This window comes from Mustela nigripes, chromosome X (assembly GCF_022355385.1).
Source record: "Mustela nigripes isolate SB6536 chromosome X, MUSNIG.SB6536, whole genome shotgun sequence".
NCBI classification, from domain to species: domain Eukaryota; kingdom Metazoa; phylum Chordata; class Mammalia; order Carnivora; family Mustelidae; genus Mustela; species Mustela nigripes.
In genome coordinates this window covers 33,825,272-33,846,394 of record NC_081575.1, presented here as the reverse complement: position 1 = coordinate 33,846,394, position 21,123 = coordinate 33,825,272, and the positions used below count along the sequence as shown (strand labels likewise).

The window sequence follows — 21,123 nt, the reverse complement described above, 5'->3', positions numbered from 1 at the left end:
ATATCTGTCAAGTAAATAAATAAAATCTTTAAAAAAAAGACCTTGATCCCTCTACTAAGGGATAAGATAGATAAAATGTAAAAATATATAATAATATATGCATCATATTTAAAATATAAAATATAGGCTTTAGAAAGTGGATAGCTGTGTTCCAAACTGCTGTTATTTTAGATATTACATACTTCCCTAAGGACAATGTTTACCACTAAAGTCATAAAAAATTAAAAAATCAATTGGAATAAGTTGTCATTGGCATCCTTCCATTGTAGATTAACATAGGTAACAATTGAACTCCAAACTGAAAACTTTATATACTCTAACTAATATTAATATTGTATAAGTCATTAGAGTCCTACAGCACCATTTAGCCCCAAATGTATACTCCAATTACCTTGCAGATATTGTCAGTACAATTTTAATTTTTAGCTACCATTTTAGCCATATTTTCATAATCTTCAAAACCATGACAAAAGAAAACAAACAAACAAACAAACAAACAAAAAACCTGTGAAAGCCATAAAGTGAATAAGGTCAAGTCATTACCTTTCCTTTGTTAATTCTCCTGTTGCTGCCCAAGTACCCAAGTTGTTCAGGTGGATAAGACACAGTTGCGTGCAAACTCAACTTGACATTCCATGGTGATAACACTCAAAAAAGCTACCTAATGAAGGGTAAAATCTCTCAGTACTTATATTCACCAGCAGAAATTTCTTTTTCTTCACCTGTTTAAAATCACCAATATTTTGGTATCAAATTGTTGAGATGTGTCTAATTAGTATTTTGCTAGTAGAATTACATTATATTCTTCAATTTCAATTTACATTCATGATTTTGTTAGCTCTTAGAAAACAATATCCAGCCTAAACATTCCTCTTAACATGAATTAGAAACCAATTGCCCTTGTCCTCCCTATTTCCTGACAGCCTGTCAAGAGTCCTGCAAATAAGCAGATGAGTATTCCCAACATTTTAAGTTTAGGAGGAAGAAGCACTTAGAACACATGCATGCGTGCACACGCACACACACGCACGCGCGCGTGCACAGACACACACTAAACATTTGTCTAGCTAAGTATTATGTGATCTTATGCCTCCTGCAAAGAGATTTGCTGTACAGTTTTAAAAATACTGATTATTGGGGCACCTGGGTGGCTCAGTGGGTTAAAGCCTCTGCCTTCGGCTTGGGTCATGATCTCAGGGAACTGGGATCGAGCCCCACATCGGGCTCTCTACTTGGCAGGGAGCCTGCTTCCTCCTCTTTGCCTGCTCGTCTGCCTACTTGTGATCTCTGTCTGTCAAATAAATAAATAAATAAATAAAATCTTTTTTAAAAAAATAAAAATACTGATTATCTATTTAAATAAAGATACTAATTATTTATTTATATAAATGTATTATTTACTTAGATACTAATTATTTATTTATATAAATGTATTATTTACTTATATGAATTACAAAAAATTATTCAAATCAATATATTAAATTGAATATCATCACATTTATTCTGTTCTGGTAAAGATATTATGAAATCCCAGTTTACTTCAGTTATTAAAAATCAGTATTCAATAAACTCAGAAGAAAATAAAAGTTAATAATGATAATGAATGTGAAACTTATAGGTGTTTTATTTTCAAAGTGCCTTTAAGTTCCTATTAGGTCTTTCCAAAATAGATGTTTTTTGTGAGATTTTCAAGTACATAGAGCTTTCTCCATCACATACAGCCACCCTCAAACAAACAGAAGAAACTGAATTTTTACCAGAACAGTAATAAGTAAATAAACAATGGAGAAAAAAGAACACATTCAATCAAAACCAATACTGACATATAGGTAAATATTATATTTAGACACAAATATATGGACTTATTCAGCCATATTAAAAATTTCACGGAAGTGTGCAAAATATTTATCGAATCCTATTGGATCTATCTTCCCTCTTTTTTTCTGACAAGGACACTTTGACCTTAGATGTATAGAACCAAAAGGAATAGTTTTTAACATTCACATAATAGTGGCAATTTCCTCCCATGCTCTTGCACAAACAAAAAGAATTTTTTTTCTCAAAATTTTAGTCTCCAGTTTTGCAGGAATTAAAAATACTCATGGTCAGGCTTACAGATATTTACCATTTCTGAATTTGAAGAAATCAGTTCCCAACTTCCTAATGACACTAGCTCAAATTAATTCCCTCCTGTTCTGGATTTCTAGGGCTTAACTTGTATGCCAAGGCTTTCAGTTGAGCTGTCTTGAGCCTTATCCCTTTTTCTCCTTCAAAAATAAATATATATTTTTTTTATTTCAGCCATCCCTCTTTCAGCAACTTCCATTTGATAGTGGTAAGCTACTATTGTCCATCTGTTTGCCAGTGTAGAAGTGTGTCCAGTATAGAAGTTAGTAGTACATCTTAATGTTTGGACTCAATATACTCCATATTTATTTAAAATGAACACACACACACACATATATATATATATACACATTAAGATTTTATTTTTAAAATTTAATAGTTTTGGTAGGTGAAGTATATTCTTTAAAATATTAAATGGATAAAATTTTATTTCAGAACTCAATCTAAATATAGACCTTGCAAGTTTAAAGGTTTTTATTCGTTTATTTGAGAAGGAGCACAAGCAGGGGGAGTGGCACAGGGAGAGGGAGAAGCAGGCTCCCTGAAGAGCAGGGAGCCCAATCCCAGGAGCCTGAGAACATGACCTGAGCTGAAGGCAGATGCTTAACCAACTGAGCCACCCAGGTACCCCAAGACCTTTCAAGTTTAAACTGACCTTTTCCCTTGGTTTTCTTTACTACGTTTCCAAATATCTAAGTCATATTTACGCTTACACATGGCTCCTCAGACTAATGGTCCCCAATTTATCAACTGCAACTCCTTGGATTGTTTTTGGACTTCTTGTGCTTTGTACAGACTCATTGCTAAGTGAAACAAAGTCATTGCTGTCTGACACCTTGCCTGCTCTTGGGTCTGATCCATCCTTCTCACACTTCATGGAGTAACAACTTCTCAGCACACATTACTGCAACTTGGAAATCGCCACCTTATCTCCACCACCACCACCACCACCAGCATGGTTTTCCTCATTGGGGTTCTCCCACATTACTATTTATTCAGATTCAGTGGGCAACAATTTGATATCATTCATTCATTAGTTCTGAATGCTCACTATGCATTAGGCACCATGCTAAATATACAACAGGAAAAGAGACATAAGTTTATGGAAATTACAGTCTAGTTGGTGAGGTAGAGGCAGGAGAGTAGAAAAGAGCATCTTCATTTCAGAAACTGAGTCATTCAGAAGGCACAGATAGTTTTGGAATAAGGATAAGGTAATGATTGGGGAAAACAGCCTTCCCAGGAGTAAGCAAAAAGCAGTAGGCAAAAAGAAAATTTTAGCTGTTGAAACCACACACTTGCCAATCTACAGAACTTTGCAGAATTAAACTGCAGGTTATTATTATTATTAATTATTATCAATTTCTACATAGTTTTGTAGCGGATGTCCTCCCAAAAAAAAGAGTCTTCCTGCCAAATTTTTTTAGCTTTTCTCTTGGGTCATTTTCTCCTACCAATATATGGGGATACCAGGTGACAGTGATTTCTCTTTCAAAGCCATTGGATTACTTTATGCAAGTATGAGTAATCCATTCTTGGATTTCCGATTCTCTATCTAGACATTATCATATAATATCTGACCCTGAGCACTCATGTTGCTTTCACATACATTATTTAGTTTACCACAATGGAACTATACCAACTGAAGGCCTCTTTCTGATAGCCGTGATTTCTTTTCAGACAACATATTTATCATTCATTTTCAAGTCCTCAACCAATCTAGTCTTCCAGGGGATTTGGAGAACAGAGGTATCCCCTTCACCACTGGCATGTATGTCATGCAAACCTCTTTATACAAAAGTAGCTTCTAAGCCATTTGTTAAGAAAATGTGTAATTTATTTTAGTAGCTTTTCTTTTTATTTAGAGATAGTACTTTTAGAAATTGAAAACACAATATATACACAACCATTTTAATGGACGAAAGCAAGTAAACATTGGTATAATTTTTTAAAGATTTTAAAAATTCCTTGTAGTAGCTTTCTAAAGCTGGTCTAGTTGTAATAATCACCTAAATCCTTTTGCATCCTTTGAGAAGATTAAGTGTATTGAGTTTGGTCCTCTGTTTGCTTGAGTCAAGAAATCTATTGATCAGAAATAAGTTTTCTGTGGAAGTTCTAAAAGGTCTTCTTATCAAAATATACCATAGGATTGTCTCTATACAAAAGAAATTAAGGAGCTGTTTAAGTATGTTACTGGTAATTTGAAAGGATTTGAAGACTAGAAGTAGAGAGAACAAAAGCTGTTAACTAGTAACTCCAGAAAGCATAAGACTACTACCACCACATTTCATCTTCACATTTTATAATAAATATCATTGAAAACATACTATTTCCTAGGCATTCTACAAGAATTTTATATATATTAACTAATGTAATCCTCACAAAATCCATGATTTGTTTTTTTCATGGGTTAACATGATGAAACTAATGTTCGGCCAAACTAATCTTTAGCTACTTTCCTACAAGATTTCTATATATACATATTTATATATTTATACATTTAATATAATTTTTATATATCTATATATATAGGTATCTATATTTATGAAGATGGTAAATATTCTTTGGAATTTATTCCATTAAAATGGAACATATGCTTATAAGCTGTCTTCCTTTTTTTTGTAATTTTATCTTCATTTCTTTTGAAGAATTCCTTAAATTTTCACTCCCTTTTGCTGGAGACTTACACCTTCTAGTAAAGGATAGATTTTGTCCAACCCAGACTCTAGAAGTTCATTTGGAAAAGAAGAGTTGGGAGTGTATCTAGGAATTATATAGATCCACCCTCATATTTTCCATTATCATCCTGGGGATTTTCAGGGATTCCATCAGAACTCCTTCAGTGGATCCCAAGTTGTCCTAAATATTTTGGAAAAGCTATAGTTTTAGAAATAAACATGAGATAAGTAGAATCTCTCTGATTTCTTTGAATGGGTTAACAAATAATAAAACAATCTTCTGAAGTATATAAAAGAGCTCCAAAATTTGTATACCCAGAGATCATTTTCAAAATGAAACAATTTTCTTATTTGCATAAAGGTGATACACATTCCTAGATAAATGATGTATTAAGTTCTATGAATACCGATACTCAGTATTCACTTACAGAGATGATGAACTGGCAACCCATTATCTGACATCTGTCTGAATGTGAATTTTGTTTTGTCCTAGCCCATGATTTTAAAACTTTGTAAATGAATGCCTTTCGGTGGTGTGTAGGTTTCCTCTTCACTGTGTTTTCCATTGCTCCCCATTTTCTTTCCACCTAGCTGTCTTATTCATACTGCCTACCTGTCCCTAAAAGCACTGAAGTTTAAGATAGGCCTCCCAGTTTATGAGCACAAGAAATACAATCTTGATATCAATGCCCTAAAGTCACTGGCTTGTTATCCCCATGAGCTTACGAAGTTCCTCCAGTCCCCTAGAAAAATACACACCTTCCCTCCAAGTATTTTTAGAAGTCCCTAGGAATTACTCACATGTAATCAGGACTAAATCAATCTGCATCATGCGCTGCTGCAGCTGTTCTGGCCTTTCATCAAGCACGTATGTATCCTCCATCACCTGCCACCATTCAGTGTATCTGCTGGTCATCCATCACCTCCCACTGAGCATTCTTCATCTTCCATTGGGCATCCATCACCATGTGCTGGGCAGCTGCTGAGTACCGCCATGTCTGTTGGGCATCCACAATCTCCCACCAGGCATTGTGGTCTCTGCTGATGCTCTGCCATTTCACCATCATGAGAATGCCGCTTACCTGTCTTGGGTGCTGTTACCTGGTGCTGCCAAACCTACAAACCCTCAAGATATCACATGGTACTGCATTTGCTCCTGTCTATATTATACGCAGTGTTCCTTGGGAAAACTGGGAATATTTCCCTCCATAATTTGTAGATGGCTTTGTTATCCAAACATTAAAAAAGGCATGCTTGTCCCTGCCCCCTTCACAAAATCTCTCTGTAAAACGGTTTTCTGTGGGTTTTTGTTTGTTTTTGGTTTTTGCTTTTTGGGGTTTTGTTTCGTTTTGTTTTTTGTTGTTTTCTAGGGTTAACACACTCTATAGAGCTGATTTAAAATTTATTTACTGATGCCTTAAATCCTGTTCTCAGTCATCCATCCATACAAAAACTTCCCTTGGAAAGGCTAAGCAGTGACCTTGCCAGTCTTGTGAACTTACATATACCTAGAATTTACCCTTGTATCTGGCATTTTTTAATGAATAAATGAATAACTCATGACTTTATATACTGAGGATTTCCTGCTCCCCCATCTAGACCTATGAATCTTTACTTTTTCATTCAAATGTCTTCTAATATCTCCTTTCCCTCTTCAGATACACATAATCCTCTCATTGTAGGCTCTTTACCCTTCAGTAAAAAAGTCTTTGTCAGGTAAGTTTCAATTCTGAGTGTAAAAAGGAACAATAGCACTCAGTATATTTACAGAAAATTACAGTGGCATATATTAAAGAATACAATCCAGAAATTCTGGTTCTTGTTCATATCTCTAGAGTCTGCTATCTCTAGTTATTCTTTGTACTTTTTCTTCTTTCTTCCTTAGAGATATACAACTTTTGCAGATTGTTGCTTTAATTCTCTAATAAATTCACAAAATAATTTCAAAATACAATTTTAGTTAACATTCCAATGCTACTATAAAAGAGTCATTTGACTATAGACATATATCCAGCACTTATAAATAATAGCAGCTAACACCTAACTGAATGCTTGCTTGTTGCCAGGTCCTGATGGTAAGGAAGATGATGTTCTAATAATTATAATAGCTAGCTTATTTGAGCACTATCTGGGAAGATAAATGTTCCTCTGCCCTCTTAGTTCAGTACTGGGATCCTGCACGTTAATTTGGCAAAAGGCAGCTTAACAAGAAAGTTTATTACTAATGCATTTGAAGACCTTCGTAGGAAAGAAGATTCGAAGAAATGGTTAGACCTGGGCCTTATGAATCATCTTAACAATGAGCAATAAATTACTGAGAAGTGGCAAGTCAAAAAAAAGAGGCTTTGAATTTCTTGGGGTAGTAAATTGTGGGAAGGTAAATATATGGGGAAAACTAATGGACAATAAAGGTTATTTTTAATAAGTCTTGTTATGCAGATTTAATTTTGTGCAATCCTGGGGATAAGTATGTTTCCAGTGATTAAGAATAATTCTCTTCTTGGTATTGGGGGACCTTAAAAAAGGGAAATTTATACTCTACCTTTAGACAGTAAAGGGGAAGGTAGAGAGATTTTTCTGACTCTACTGTTTCTCAGTTGTTTTCAGGTCAAAATAATTCTTATGCCAAAGTGGCCCATTTTGGGGTGACATACTCTGATCTTTCAGCTCTTACTCTATGTCTATTACCTCATCTACTACTCACAACCAATATGTTGGCAGAATTTTACTTTTTCCCCACTTTAAAGATGAGGAAAACTGAGATATACAGTTTTACCTGATTTTAAGTCCATAAAAGGCTAATAACCATTTTCATTTAGATTGCTAGTATTAAGGGCCCCACTTCCCCAGCTACTCTGACTAGTATTTCTGCTACTGATCCCTAGAAATGCGGAACATGCATGTTCCCGAAGACTTCAACCAAACCTTGGTTCATGCTTCCTGTCTTGATATGGCTCTAAAGATATAAGTAGCATACGTAAAAAAAAAAAAAAAAAAAAAAAAAAAAAAAAAAAAAAAAAAAAAAACCTCAGCTCTTGTAGACCCAGGAGTACTTTCTCCAAGCTCTACAAGTGATAATTATTGTTAATAGTTACTGTACATTCACTAGTGCTATACATGGTCCCAGCTAATAGACACTCTTTTTAGAACCATAGCTTTGCTCAAAGTCATTTCAGTTCAGCACATTTCAGACTCTAAACACCCTCTTAGACACATAGTTCAAAAGCCCATGTTTCAAAGCCTTCATTGCCGTGTGATTAAAAAATAGAATTAAGGAAAAGTGAAGGGGGGAAGAATATATCTTCAAATAGTAGAAGCATTTTCATGCTTATATAGCTTCAAAAGGTGAGAGCCAGATAAATGGTAAAAGATAAAAGAAGTAGGTTAGGGTTCTATAAAATGGTCTTAATTGTTGAGAAGCTCTATCTTTCAAGGAGAGGCACCACTCCATTACTGAAGTTTATACAAGGAATTTCTGTTTTGAGTAGGAGGTTGAACTAGATATTTTCTAGGTTTTCTTCTATGTTTTAAGATTCTATAATTAGGTTTCCTACTGATGTTACTGAACAAGTTACTTACTCAGAGTCTGAAATTATCATTATGGAGGTAGAAGTACAGTGCTTCTATGAATGATAGGGAGACGAAAAGAAGAAATACTATTCCATAAACAGGGTTACATCTCACACACACTTTTATGTGCCAATGATTGTGATAATCAATATGACTAGTCCCAGTAAGAGACCCTAGATGAAAAACCTACTCATTAATTAGATATTATTTTAATAACTCAGAAGACATGTTATCTCTTGTTGCCATCTAATTTGCTTTAGAATGTATGGACTATGTATCCATAAACTTCACTTTTAAACATTATGAGATGATTAAGAATAGCCTACTTAGTCTTTATCTCAAAGGGCAGTAATTCAATCTTGAAAGCTACCTTCCATATGCTAAACAGAATCTCTTACAACTATGAATCTTAATTGTTCTCATTTAGCTCTATATACTTCCAATACAATGTTTGAAATGTGTAGTATCTCGGTTTTTGGAATAATCCTTAAAAGTTAATTTTTTTTTCTTTTCCTCCTTAGCCGAATTTCCATATTCAGTGAGTGTTGAAATTTGTTTTGTGTTCCAAATAAAAGATCTAAAATCTTTGCACTCTAATTGTTCTGCATTCAAAATATAGCACAGGCAAGGTGTTTGCACATTGTTCACATAATACTAAGTCCCCAAAAACCCACTTTATGGATTTTTTCTATGATTTAATGGCATCGTTTCTTTTTAAAAGAAGACAATCAAGGTTGAATGAGTTTTTTTTACACTGTAGATTTCTTTCACTGAGAAATAGTTAATAAAGTAAGTCCTGGAGATAGAGTTTTAATTACCTATATATTTCTATTTTTATTATTGAATTACATGTTAAGAGATAGTTGAAGGTCTTTATGTAAGTCTGTACAAATACAAAGTAGCCCGAGCTGTTGTAGATTCTTTATTTCTACTTCCTGTGTAGTTGTGGGATCACAGCATTTGGGGAATTTAATCTATTTCAGAATGAAGCAGAAAAGAAAGTATTCTGAATTAGTATTTAGAGTGAACATAAGATAACGGGGTCAGACCATCTTCTGTAGAGCAAAACTTTCCTTATTCTAGATCAAGATCATTTTTAGAACCTGAAAGAATTACACTAGCTAATAAAAAACATACAGCATTTTCTCCTCAAAATTATATTGAAAAAAACCTTGAAGGGGAGCTAAAAGAAAAGCATTTAATGTTTACTAGGCACTTACTTATTTTTCTATTTTACTCTAACTCCATCTCATACATTCTCAGTTTAATATCTCCTTCATATTTATAGAGAGAAAGAACTTTCCTGGGTTTTCTATTTTAGGAACGAGTACAGAGGAGGAAGCTAAGTATGTGTTATTAAACTAATAGCTAAATCTAACTTTCGATTTATTTAGTTTCACATGGAAAACGTTCAAAATAAAGTGTAGATAAATAATGAAAAGTACATTCCTTATGTTCTTTGAAGTATTTTTCATAATGGGTGAGATTTAAGTCTAATTTTCATTTCCTCAAAAACCTGATTACCATCTCTGTATATACATGAGTTTCAACAGTGGGTGGGATATATAAACCCTTGTAATCAATCATTGTGTTCTCTAAAATGGCAACTGGAGTGAGAAATAAAGACAGCAAACTATTTCCATTAAGCATGATATTTTGCTTAGTTACCAAAAAAAAAAAAAAAGAAAAAGAAAAAGAAAATTGTTTCATAGAAAAATTATACTAAAGCTAAATATTAATTTTAATCATATACATATTTGAATTTTGTATTTTCATGTCCTTAGCTCCACTTCTGACTAAAAAATACTGTGTTTTAGCTAGATTTTTTTAATCAAATGACTCTTAAATAACGCCATACTAATATTGTGATTTTGGGAAAATCAATGGATATCCCTCAGAATTAGTCTCCTTTGTGAATGACTAGCTTTTACTGTGTACCTATTATGATAAGTATTTTGACCTGCATTATCTCACTTAGCATCAACTTTATAGGTATTTGTAAATACTCAAGACTGAAATGGAAAATATTTAGTATACTTTAAGTCTCAATACAATTTTAAGATATATTTAGTATTGCATTGAACCAAACCTCTGGCTACAATTAAATAGATATGCATATGAAAATTTAAACCATCTGCTTCCACCTCTACTAAAGCAAACATTCTGGAATATTTTCTTGGTTTTAATATTATAATATAATATTTTTTTATTTAATTATAATGAGGTAAGGTAAAAGTCTTGTAGTTTAAGTAGAGTAGGAAAGTTAAATGACTACTTCCCCAAAATTTATTTTATTTAAAAATATAAAAACAATTTTTGAGGACCACCATTTCATAAGTAATTTTTTTAGCATGCAGGACTATGACAAATTACTGAATTAACTTTTACTTGGCTGATTTACCTAAAAGTTTCATTTTTAAGAAACTCTAATTAAATTAGTTACATAAATAACCAAAGGAAAGAGGGAACATGTGGTGAGGAAATCTGAGAGTGTATTTAATTCTGATGTAAAATATTGTGACAATGTGATTAATATCTGTCTAGTGTTTATTGTGAAATAAAGAAACTCAAAAGGTATGACATTCGTAGCCCAACTTTATGTTCTCCTGCAATTTTTTTCAGACATGTGTTAAGATTACTTGGGAAAAAAAGAGAATTAAACAGTACACAAAGGTTACAGTTAATAGGAAAAATAAAAGTACAGAAAGGAAAAATAGTTTGACAACAAAAGCAAACTTCAACTGACCTTACTTCTTAACTATTGATTTTTTTAAATTCATGCCTAGTAGGTCAGTATCATGGGTTTATGGAAATTACCAAATGCTATAAAGCAATAACAGTAACAGAAATAAGATAATTATAGTGAGAGCTTTGATATATATTTGGGCCCAGTTATACGCCAAACACATTACTCAAATCTTATGACTTAATCTAATAAAATTACTTAGGATGGGTGCTATTAATTACCTATACAGATAAGGAAACTTAAATTCAGGTTGTACAGGGAGGAAAGATGGATCTAACCTCAAATCCTATGTACTCTTTTCTGTCTGCTTTGCTGTGTCACACAAACAATAGCAGTTTCTCTAATGTAATATTTTTACTTATACCATTCATCAAAACCTTAGAGCAGTCCTTCATTACAGGTGTTATAAAGCACACTAAACAAATCTGGCAAGAAAAAATAAGGCATATGTGTTGACTTGAAATCAATATACTAATAAGTAAAAAGTATACAAGAGATGTTGACTTGAAAACAATATACTAATAGTTAAAAAATTATACAAGAGTCGTAATCATTTTTTCCTTAAAGAAGGACCCACCCCCTTCACATACACCTCATAAAGAATGACATATTTGGAAACAAATTCAAAGTCACTGTTTTTCCACACAATTTCCTACCACCATGACAATATTTTTCTGAATTTTGAAAGACCAACTACTGCTACTCACAGAAAACTTTTAATAATTTTTTTACTTTTGTCAACTAGAGATGATAGAGATATTTTCTACTGTACCATTTAAATTCCTTTGTTTACTTTTTTACTGTTTTTTTGGAATATTTTTAGTGGTGATTCTGGGGCTTACAATATGCATCTTTTTTATTTTCATTCTTTTTTAAAAATTAAGATACATTTTATAGACCATAAAATTCACCCCTTCTAAGTATAAAATGTGATGGCTTTTAGTATATTCAGGAAGTCAAGCAATCATCATGATCTAATTCCAGAATATTTTCATCACCCCAAAAAGAAATCCCATGCAAATTAGCAGTCACTCCCTATAATGTGTACCTTAACTTAAAATAATCAAGATTTATGGGGTGCCTGGATTCAAGACCCTCATCCAGCTCCATGCTTGGTGGGAAACTTGCTTCTCCTTCTCCCCCACTTGTGCTCTGTCTCTAGCTGTCTCTCAAATAAATAAATAAAATCTTTAAAAAAATTATCAAGATTTATATTAAATTTCAATTAGCAATAATCGCGCCTCGGATAAACCTCATTGGCTACGATACTGCCACTGCGCAAAACTAAGATTTATATTAAATTTCAAATGTGTAAAGATTTTCCTCCAGTGTACTTTCCTTCCTTCCCCATCCTTTGTGCTATCATTGTCATGCAAATTACACCTTTCTACATTATACCCCATCAAAATAGTTTTGTATTATTATTTATGTACTTGTCTTTTAAATCATTTAGGGGAAGTGTTTTAATACGGATAGATTCGAGTTACCATCTAGCCTTTCATTTTAGCTGAAGGATTCCCTTTAGTAGTTGTTGTAGGTCAAGTATGCTGATGACAAGTTCTGTTTTTGTTTATCTAAAAACCTTTTTACTTCTTTTTCATATTTGAGGGACAGTTTTACTGAATATAGAATTCTCAGTTGACCGTCTTTGAATTACATGCCTTTTGGGCTTTGTGGTTTCTGACAAGAAGTCAGCCATTAAACTTTTATGAGTCATCCTGTATGTGTCAAATTATCTCATGCTACATTCATAATTTGCTTCTTATCTTTCCATCGTTTGACTATGAAGTGTCTTATAATCCTTCCCAAAATGTATCCTAATTGGTGTTCCTTGAGCTTTTTAGGTCAAAGTTAATGTTTCTCATCAAATTTGAGAATCAAATTTGGGAAAATTTTAGCCATTGTTATGTCAAATTTTTTCTGCCTCTTTCTCTCTCTCCTCTCTTTTAAGGACTCAAATTATGCATACATTTGATGGTGTCCCACAGACTCTGTTCATTTTTCTTTATTTTTTTTTCTTTCTGTTCTTCAGACTGGATAGTCTCTTTTGACCTATCATCAAGTTCATGGACTCTTATTCTGCCTGCTGAATTCCTCTGTTAACCCCATCTAATGAATTTATAACTTTAGTCATTGTATTTTTCAACTCCGGAATTTCTATTTGTGTTTACTTTTTAATTTTAGATGAATTTTTATCTCTTAATTGATTTTACCTATTCAATGAAACACTATCATAGTTTCCTCTAGTTCTTTGAAATATACTCTCCTTTACTTCTTTAAACATATTTTCATAGCTGATTTAAACTTTTTGTCTAATCAACTGAACATCTGATCTCCTCCAAGACACTAGAAAGTGACTGCTTTTTTTTTTTTAAAGATTTTATTTATTTGACAAAGAGAGAGAGATCACAAGCAGGCAGAGAGGCAGGCAGAGAGAGAAGGGGAAGCAGGCTCCCTGCTGAGCAGAAAGCCTGATGCGGGGCTCGATCCCAGGACCCTGAGATCATGACCTGAGCCAAAGGCAGAGACTTAACCCACTGAGCCACTCAGGCACCCCAAAGTGACTGCTTTTATTCCTGTATATGGGCCCTACTTTCCTGTTCCTTTGTATTTTGTATTTTCTTGTTGAAAACTGGATATTTTAAATAATATACTGTAACACCTTCAGAGTCAGATCCCTCCACTCTCAGTGTTTGTTTGCTGTTGATATTATTCTTTTTTCCTTATTCTTGATTGCTTTATGACTTTCCTAAGTTAATTTTGTAGATTCTATATTTCTTGCTATGTGTAGCTGCTATTTTCTCTGGTAGATTTTTCCTTTAATTCTTGTTTTTATTTAAAGCCTGGCTCCTTAGACATTACCCCTGGATCAGCATTATTTGTGACTAGCCAGTTGTTGGTTAAAATATTTCATTAAATGCTTTAAGCCAGTTATTGTTCTGCTCTTTGATTGTTGTGTGAAGTTGCATCTTCAAATTTCAAGAGTTTACATGTTAGTCTTGTTTTTACTTCTTATTTGAGCAGGGCACCAAGGAGAGCGGGAGTTGAATTATTGGGGTCCTCTCTGGGCTTTTTTAAGTGTGTGCAGGGCCATGCATGTGTGCTGTTTTTAGATCTCCTGGAATATGATGGAGCTTTTTAAAATCCCCTATATTGGACTTATTCCTATTACTGAGACATTCCTTCTAACTTTTTAGCCAGGCTTTTGTTTGTTCCAATGAACTCACAGCCTTGGGAAATTATAGTATTACTGAGTCCAACTTATTGCTATTGTTTCAATAATACCCTATGAATAGGACTTCTTCTGAGTACCTGAACTCAAAGTCATGTCAAATAGCCACAATGCTCTGGGGAAAAGGTATTTCAAGAAAACTACTCCAAATACAGTGCTGTGGGGATGGAGCTTCATATGGAGCTCCAAAAACAGTCAGGCCCCACTTAATTTCAAAAATTCTGAAATGGTCAATTTTCACCATTTTGCAAATATTTTTACTGGTTTTGTGAGAAAGGATTCCTCCGAAGTCCTCATTTTACCATTATGGAAGGCCTGCCCTTGTAAATACTTCTTTATACATCTTTAATTACAGTGACATTTTAAACTTAGCACCATAATATTATGCTACCTAATAAATTTAAAATGGTTATTGAATATCATCTACTACTCAATCTATACTCACTTTTTCACAGTTAACTCAAATTAGGATCTAAACAAGTTTATTCACTTAAATCAAGACCCAAATAAGTTCCATACATTATATTTGGTTTTTATGAAAAAAATTTTTAGAGAGTCTTGGTTCTGACTCTCAAAAGAGATCATATTTATTAGAGGGAAAAGAAGGTCAAGGAAGTACTTTAACTGCAGATGAGAGACTTACACTTGTTTATAGGCTAAAAGGAAATCACTTTAGTTTTTGGCCTATAAAACAACCGCCTCATGTTCAAAGACCTTGTTCACTATAGTTTTGGGCCAACAAAACAACTCTTCCTGTGTTCAGAGACCTTGTCCAACAACAGCTATTAATTCCAGTTTAGCCTAGGGTCAAGGAGAAGAAGCAAAAGCTGAGGCAGGAAAGAATTAATTTAGAAAGGTACCAGGTCAGAGAGGAAAGCTGGAAGAGGGGCGTATCAAAGTTCTTAGAAAAACCATCAATAATGTAACTTGAGTTTACCTTGTGATGCCAGACTTTAGATGAATTACTCTTATTTGTGAGCTATTTCTGTATTCTGCACTTTTACATTCTCTTTTTTATTGGTTAATTCTAAGGGATAATAGGGCATTGAAGGCCTAGTTTCTATTTTTTTTTATTTTTTTAAGATTTTATTTATTTACTAGAGAGAGAGAGAGCACAGAGGGAGAAAGAGAAGCAGACCCCTTCTGAGAAGGCACCCCCCCCATTGTGGGGTTCCATCCCAGGACCCTGGGATTATGACCAAAGCCAAACACAGAGCTTGACCAACTAATCCCCCCGGCACCCATTTCTAGTTTCAATTTTGCCACTAACTTTGTAATCTAGATGAAGTCACTTAGCTTTGAGCCTCCTTTCCTTGATTTGTAGAATTAGATTGTTTTAGATTCTCTAAAATTGCTTTTATCTCAAACCTGGATTATTTTAAGGCCTTTCTTAGGCAGATATGTGCAATAAACAGAGATTGTCTTCAATGACTGAACTTACCCTTTTTGTTTCCCTTACTGTTAAAATCAGTTACCCAAGAACTTCCTTTTTCCCTCTCCCATTATACCTTGTTTTATGGAAAGACTCTGAATCAAAATTTAAGACAGATACATACTATATTAACAATAAATAAATATTACCCTTTCCTCTCACTCAAACTTCAAAATAAAGCAATATTACTGTAACAGGTTTTACTTTTTTTTTGTAATATGAGCCAGTATCAGAAGTGAAACTATCAAAAAAAAAAAAATCTCTGAGGGAGTTGAAGCAAAATTGTGTACTGTGATTGAAAATAGCCATATATAATTTCTAAAAGTTAAATCCTGGAATAGTCTTTGTCAAATTGGAGCACATGTTCTTAAATCATCTCAAAATGGAGACAATTTTGTAGATATCATAGAATTGTAACCTTTTTCAACAATAAAATTTGTTTGTCAGTGTACTCTTGGGATACTAATCTGATCTTTCAGAGATCACTTTTGCTGAACAGTATTATAAGTGCATTCCAAAAATTGCAATGACATATTCACTAACATTTTTTAGTCAGCCAGATCAGATAACTGAAACCACAGAATTCATCCAGGGACTGGAATTAAACATTTTCCTTTATTAACTGATTAAATAAATCAAATAATTGCCCAAATGTCTTTTACTTTGTACATCTAATTTTATAGCTATCAGATTTGGTTTCTGTATCCCTTCTAAAATATGTATCTAAATGAAATTAAAGCCTTATTTTACCCAGAAGCTACTGCATCCCACTCAACCCTGCACTCTAATTCCACTCTCTCTAACACTTTAAGAAGCTCTTATGGGCCCAGCAATGACCAATTAGCCACCAGGATGGAGATGTTCTAACAATGATCAAAGAAAACAAAGGTCATAATTAAACTATTATAACTCATGTGCATGAATATAAAACGCATTGAATAGCTGCTCTTTTTCAGTGCTGAACAAACAAAACACAGTGGGATATACAAATGTGTTAATCTCAAATTCTGCCTACGAGAGTTTATAATATAATTATATGTACACACATGTGTGTTTCTATGTGTTGGTGGGAAGCAGAAACTTGTATAAGAGGTAATATGCAATGTGAAGATCTGTGCTAATGATGCAATCATGTATTGAACACACAGTACATAGTTCAAGAAGTTCAGTAGAGGGACATGTCTCTATGATCAGCTGATGAGAAAAAGGCTCACAATGGCAGCATTTAAATGACTATCACAAAGCAGATAGCATTTTGCCAGCTACCAAATTGCTTCATAAACAGTTCTTTTCATACTTTTTAAATATACTCAAAGCCAATTCAACTTTGAGGAAAAATAGAGAAACCCAGTTTAATTATACATATACTTTCAGGATTGTAACCTTCTACTCATAGTTTAATAAAAATACAACAGCTTCTATCTCTGGAACTTTTAGAGATATATTTTTATCATTCTGCTATCTAACACTTGTGAAGGAAAAACAGATATAGTTTAAAATGTCATGACAAATACTATGAAACAGAAACATGATGGCATAAAACATTATGATAAAAATTTACTAATATATTGATAAAAATTGTACCTCAAATACTATCTGCCATGCTAAAAAAAAAAAAGGCATTAAAACATAAATAAAGGGGCATCTGGATGGCTCAGTGGGTTAAAGCCTCTGCCTTCGGCTCAGGTCATGATCCCAGGGTCCTGGGATCGAGCCCCGCATTGGGGCTCTCTCCTCAGCGGGGAACCTGCTTCCCTTCCTTTCTCTCTGCCTGCCTCTCTGCCTGTTTGTGCTCTCTGTCTGTCAAATGAATAAATTTTAAAAATCTTTATAAAACATAAATAAAATGACCATGAATAAAATGAGCAAACATGTACAACTGCCCTTACAAGGGCTTCTGCTTGTCCCTATAACTAAAAAGTGTTAAGGTTAGGTACTGTAAAGTTAGATTATCTCCATACTTTTTCTGAACATTTTCTTGATTGCCCCTCTTGGCATTCATACTTCATCTACTTCTAGTCTAGTTAATTTTATGTTCATGTCTTAAAACATGCCTCATTCTGAATAGTTCATAAGGTCTATAGGGAAATGGTCTTGGAAGACACCTTCTGCGATCATGTATCAAAATTTCAAGTTACCAAATAAATATTTATTGAAAGTTCACTCTGTATCAGTCTTCATACTTGGCATTAGGAAATAGAGGTGAATAAATAGGGCCCTGGCCCCCAAGGAACTTACTCACTTTTTAAAAAATACTTGAGTAATTTAAATGTTACTTGTCTGGAATTTTCTGATTTCTCGTCACTAGGTAAAATTACTAATTTTCGGCATCAGTCCTGAATAATTTCTGGAGACATTTCAAAATCAGCAATGACTAAATTCAGTGATTCTGACTAAGGGTAACTAATGGAGAGGTGAGATATTCATTTCTAATTAAAATCCTTGGGGCAAACAATGGTTTTGTAATATCCCTTAGGAAATAAGATAGAAATGTAGAAATGGATCATGCCTATGTCTACGTGACAACAAATGTTTGGCAGCAAATAAAGTACTGCATCATTTCTGGGTAATACTGTCAATGTAAGAATGAGTATCATTCCTTTTCCAAAGAGGTTTTTTAATAATGCAAGTGGAATGTATTGGAAGGACCATGTCAGTCCATCTGTCAATGCATATGTCAATAAGCATGAAATACCACTGAACCTCAGCAGTATTTCTTGAGGTGTTATAGTGCTGTAGAATGTGGACTTTGGTATCAGCTGAACATGGGTGTAAATCCTTACATTATCTTCTCACCTTGGACAGATCACTTTTTTTTTTCCTAAATAACACTTTATTCATCTATAAAACAGAAAAGTTATCTGAGATGGCATTGAGGGTTTAAGGTCATGTGTGAAGAATATCTGGCACTTAGTATGTGTGGATATCTTAATATTATTAATAAAATTAATCTTAGGAATTTATTTCAGTAGAATGTTATTTTGGAAGCCCTAAATAAACGTGATCAGGAAAATTTTATTTAAGTTCACATGCCAGAAACTTCTGACAATATGTCCCAAATGAAGGATAGTTTAGTAAAATGAGATCAAAGAACAGGAAAAAAAAAAAGAATACAATATATTGTAAGTCAGCTTAAAAATAGTCAGCTTCTAGCCTTGTGGATAATATTCGATTAGTATATACTAATCATATAATATATATATTTATATAACCTTTTATATACACACACATATATACTATATATACATACATATATTCATATAATGAATATATATAAATTTATATATAGTATATATAAATATATATATAGTATATATATTAGTATATACTAATCAAAAGTAATAAATATTCGCTTAGTATATACTAATCACACACATATATCTATTCATATGAACTTTTATATACACACACAAATATATATTATATATACACACATATATATTCATATAATGAATATATATAAATTTATATATTATATATTTAAAAAATTTTGTGTCTGTCATTATGAAAACAGAGCTACCTAGATGGAGTGCCCTATCTAAGAGGCAGTGCCTGGCCCTCTGGGACCTAGATGGTGAGGTGTGCTGTGTAGTAAGGAATCTTTGCTATCCCAGATCAGAGACAGAAAACTTTAAGCTCCTGGCAAATATTCCAGTTCCCTTCCTGATTCTCTTTCTTTACTATTTTTTGGACTTTGCATAAACAAAAGAAATAGAGAATAAAATATATATAGGGCCAAATGAGGAAAGATTAGTAAGAGTTTTGTGTATAAATCTTACAACCTCAATGATGGACTGACCAAGCTCCTCGGGATTCCATTTCAGAATACATTTGGCAAAAGTTCAAACTGCCTCTTGTTGCAGCCTCGTTTTTCAGTTGTCTGCATAGGTCTTTAAGGTAATAAATGGTGCCTAGACCTCAATCTGGTTCAGTTCAGTGAATAACTCATAAGGACAAAGGAAACACAGATAGTAAAGGTGTGTTATTTCGGGTGAAAGACTACAGTTGATATCTTAAATATTTAACTCAATCATACATAATGTTTCAATTTATCCTTGAAGAACCTTGTAAAGTAGAGAAAACAGGTGATTTTTTTTGGGTTTTCAGAAGGAAACTAAATCCCAAAGTGGATATACACACACATAGCATGTGGCAGAGCAGAGAGCTGATACTAAAACAAGTCTTTTTCCTCCCCTCCCTACACTCATTAGAACCATAGAATATGTTTTCTTCTGTGCCCTGCAGACTGGAAGCAGGTTAAGCACCTGTTAACAAGATTGATAAAATCCCTAATACAGGTTTTATGCTAAGTAAGAATCCTTTTAACTCAAGCAGGATACCTGCTGTTCACAGTGGGGCCCTGAGCTCATTCAGATTCACATTAGGACTACTCTTGAAGGCCAGTGGGGGGAATGGTTACAGCCAAAGCCTAGCAGATATTTCAAATAACTCTACACTTTAAACTCTTTCCAAGCCTGGTTTTTCTTTATTAGATGCCAACTGATTTTTAAGAGAATGGGAGGCATGAGGTACACAACAGGATTTTATAGGTTTACTCAGCAATGAGTTCTGTTTTCTGAAACATGGCAGATAAAGATTTTTGGACAACACTACCAAACAAGCATATTAGATGTGTGTGTGTGTGTGTGTGTGTGTGTGCGTGTGTGTGCACACGTGCGCACATATCAAAGAACTCACAAGATAGTAAGGAATAATGAAGACAAAATTTTAGTCAAGGTTGGAACATATAGGGTCAGGATTGAAGCACCTTTTGCCCTACAGATGTTGGCTAAACAAGGGAGTTTGAAAGTATACAGACAGGAAACCAACCGATCATCCTCATTTTAAGTCTGCACCCTACAGAGGTAAACCTGAACCACACTCTCACCTCTATGATTTGTAAGGAAAAGTGTCTTGGAGTTGCCTTGGAGAAGGAAACTGTTTTTGATCATTTTTTTTTTTAAGATTTTATTTATTTATTTGCCTGACAGAGATGACAAGTAGGCAGAGAGGCAGGCAGAGAGAGAGGAGGAAGCAGGCTCCCCGCTGAGCAGAGAGCCCAGGACCCTGAGATCATGACCCGAGCCGAAGGCAGAGGCTTTAACCCACTGAGCCACCCAGGCGCCCCTGTTTTTGATCATTTTTAACCACAAACCAGAACACACAGGGATTTGCAGTGGTCAAAAAAGTTCAAACTATAAAGTTAGTTGAGAATAGTCTTGGAAAATAGTGCCCAATGCATCAATTAAAAAAAAAAAAAAAAAAAAGCAAACAATGCAATTGACAAAAAGATAAAACTGAAGAGGTACTTCACAAATGAAATCCAGATGAATTTGAG

The 21,123-nt window shown here is 33.8% G+C and overlaps 1 protein-coding gene and 1 pseudogene across 1 annotated transcript in view; one reads left to right on the top strand and one right to left on the bottom strand.

The window, feature by feature from the left end:
• The window catches only part of HTR2C (5-hydroxytryptamine receptor 2C), a 156,901-nt gene that overhangs the window by 23,116 nt on the left and 112,662 nt on the right, over positions 1-21,123 (top strand). The window lies entirely within an intron of this gene.
• LOC132007992 (U4 spliceosomal RNA) lies at positions 12,301-12,407 on the bottom strand (annotated as a pseudogene).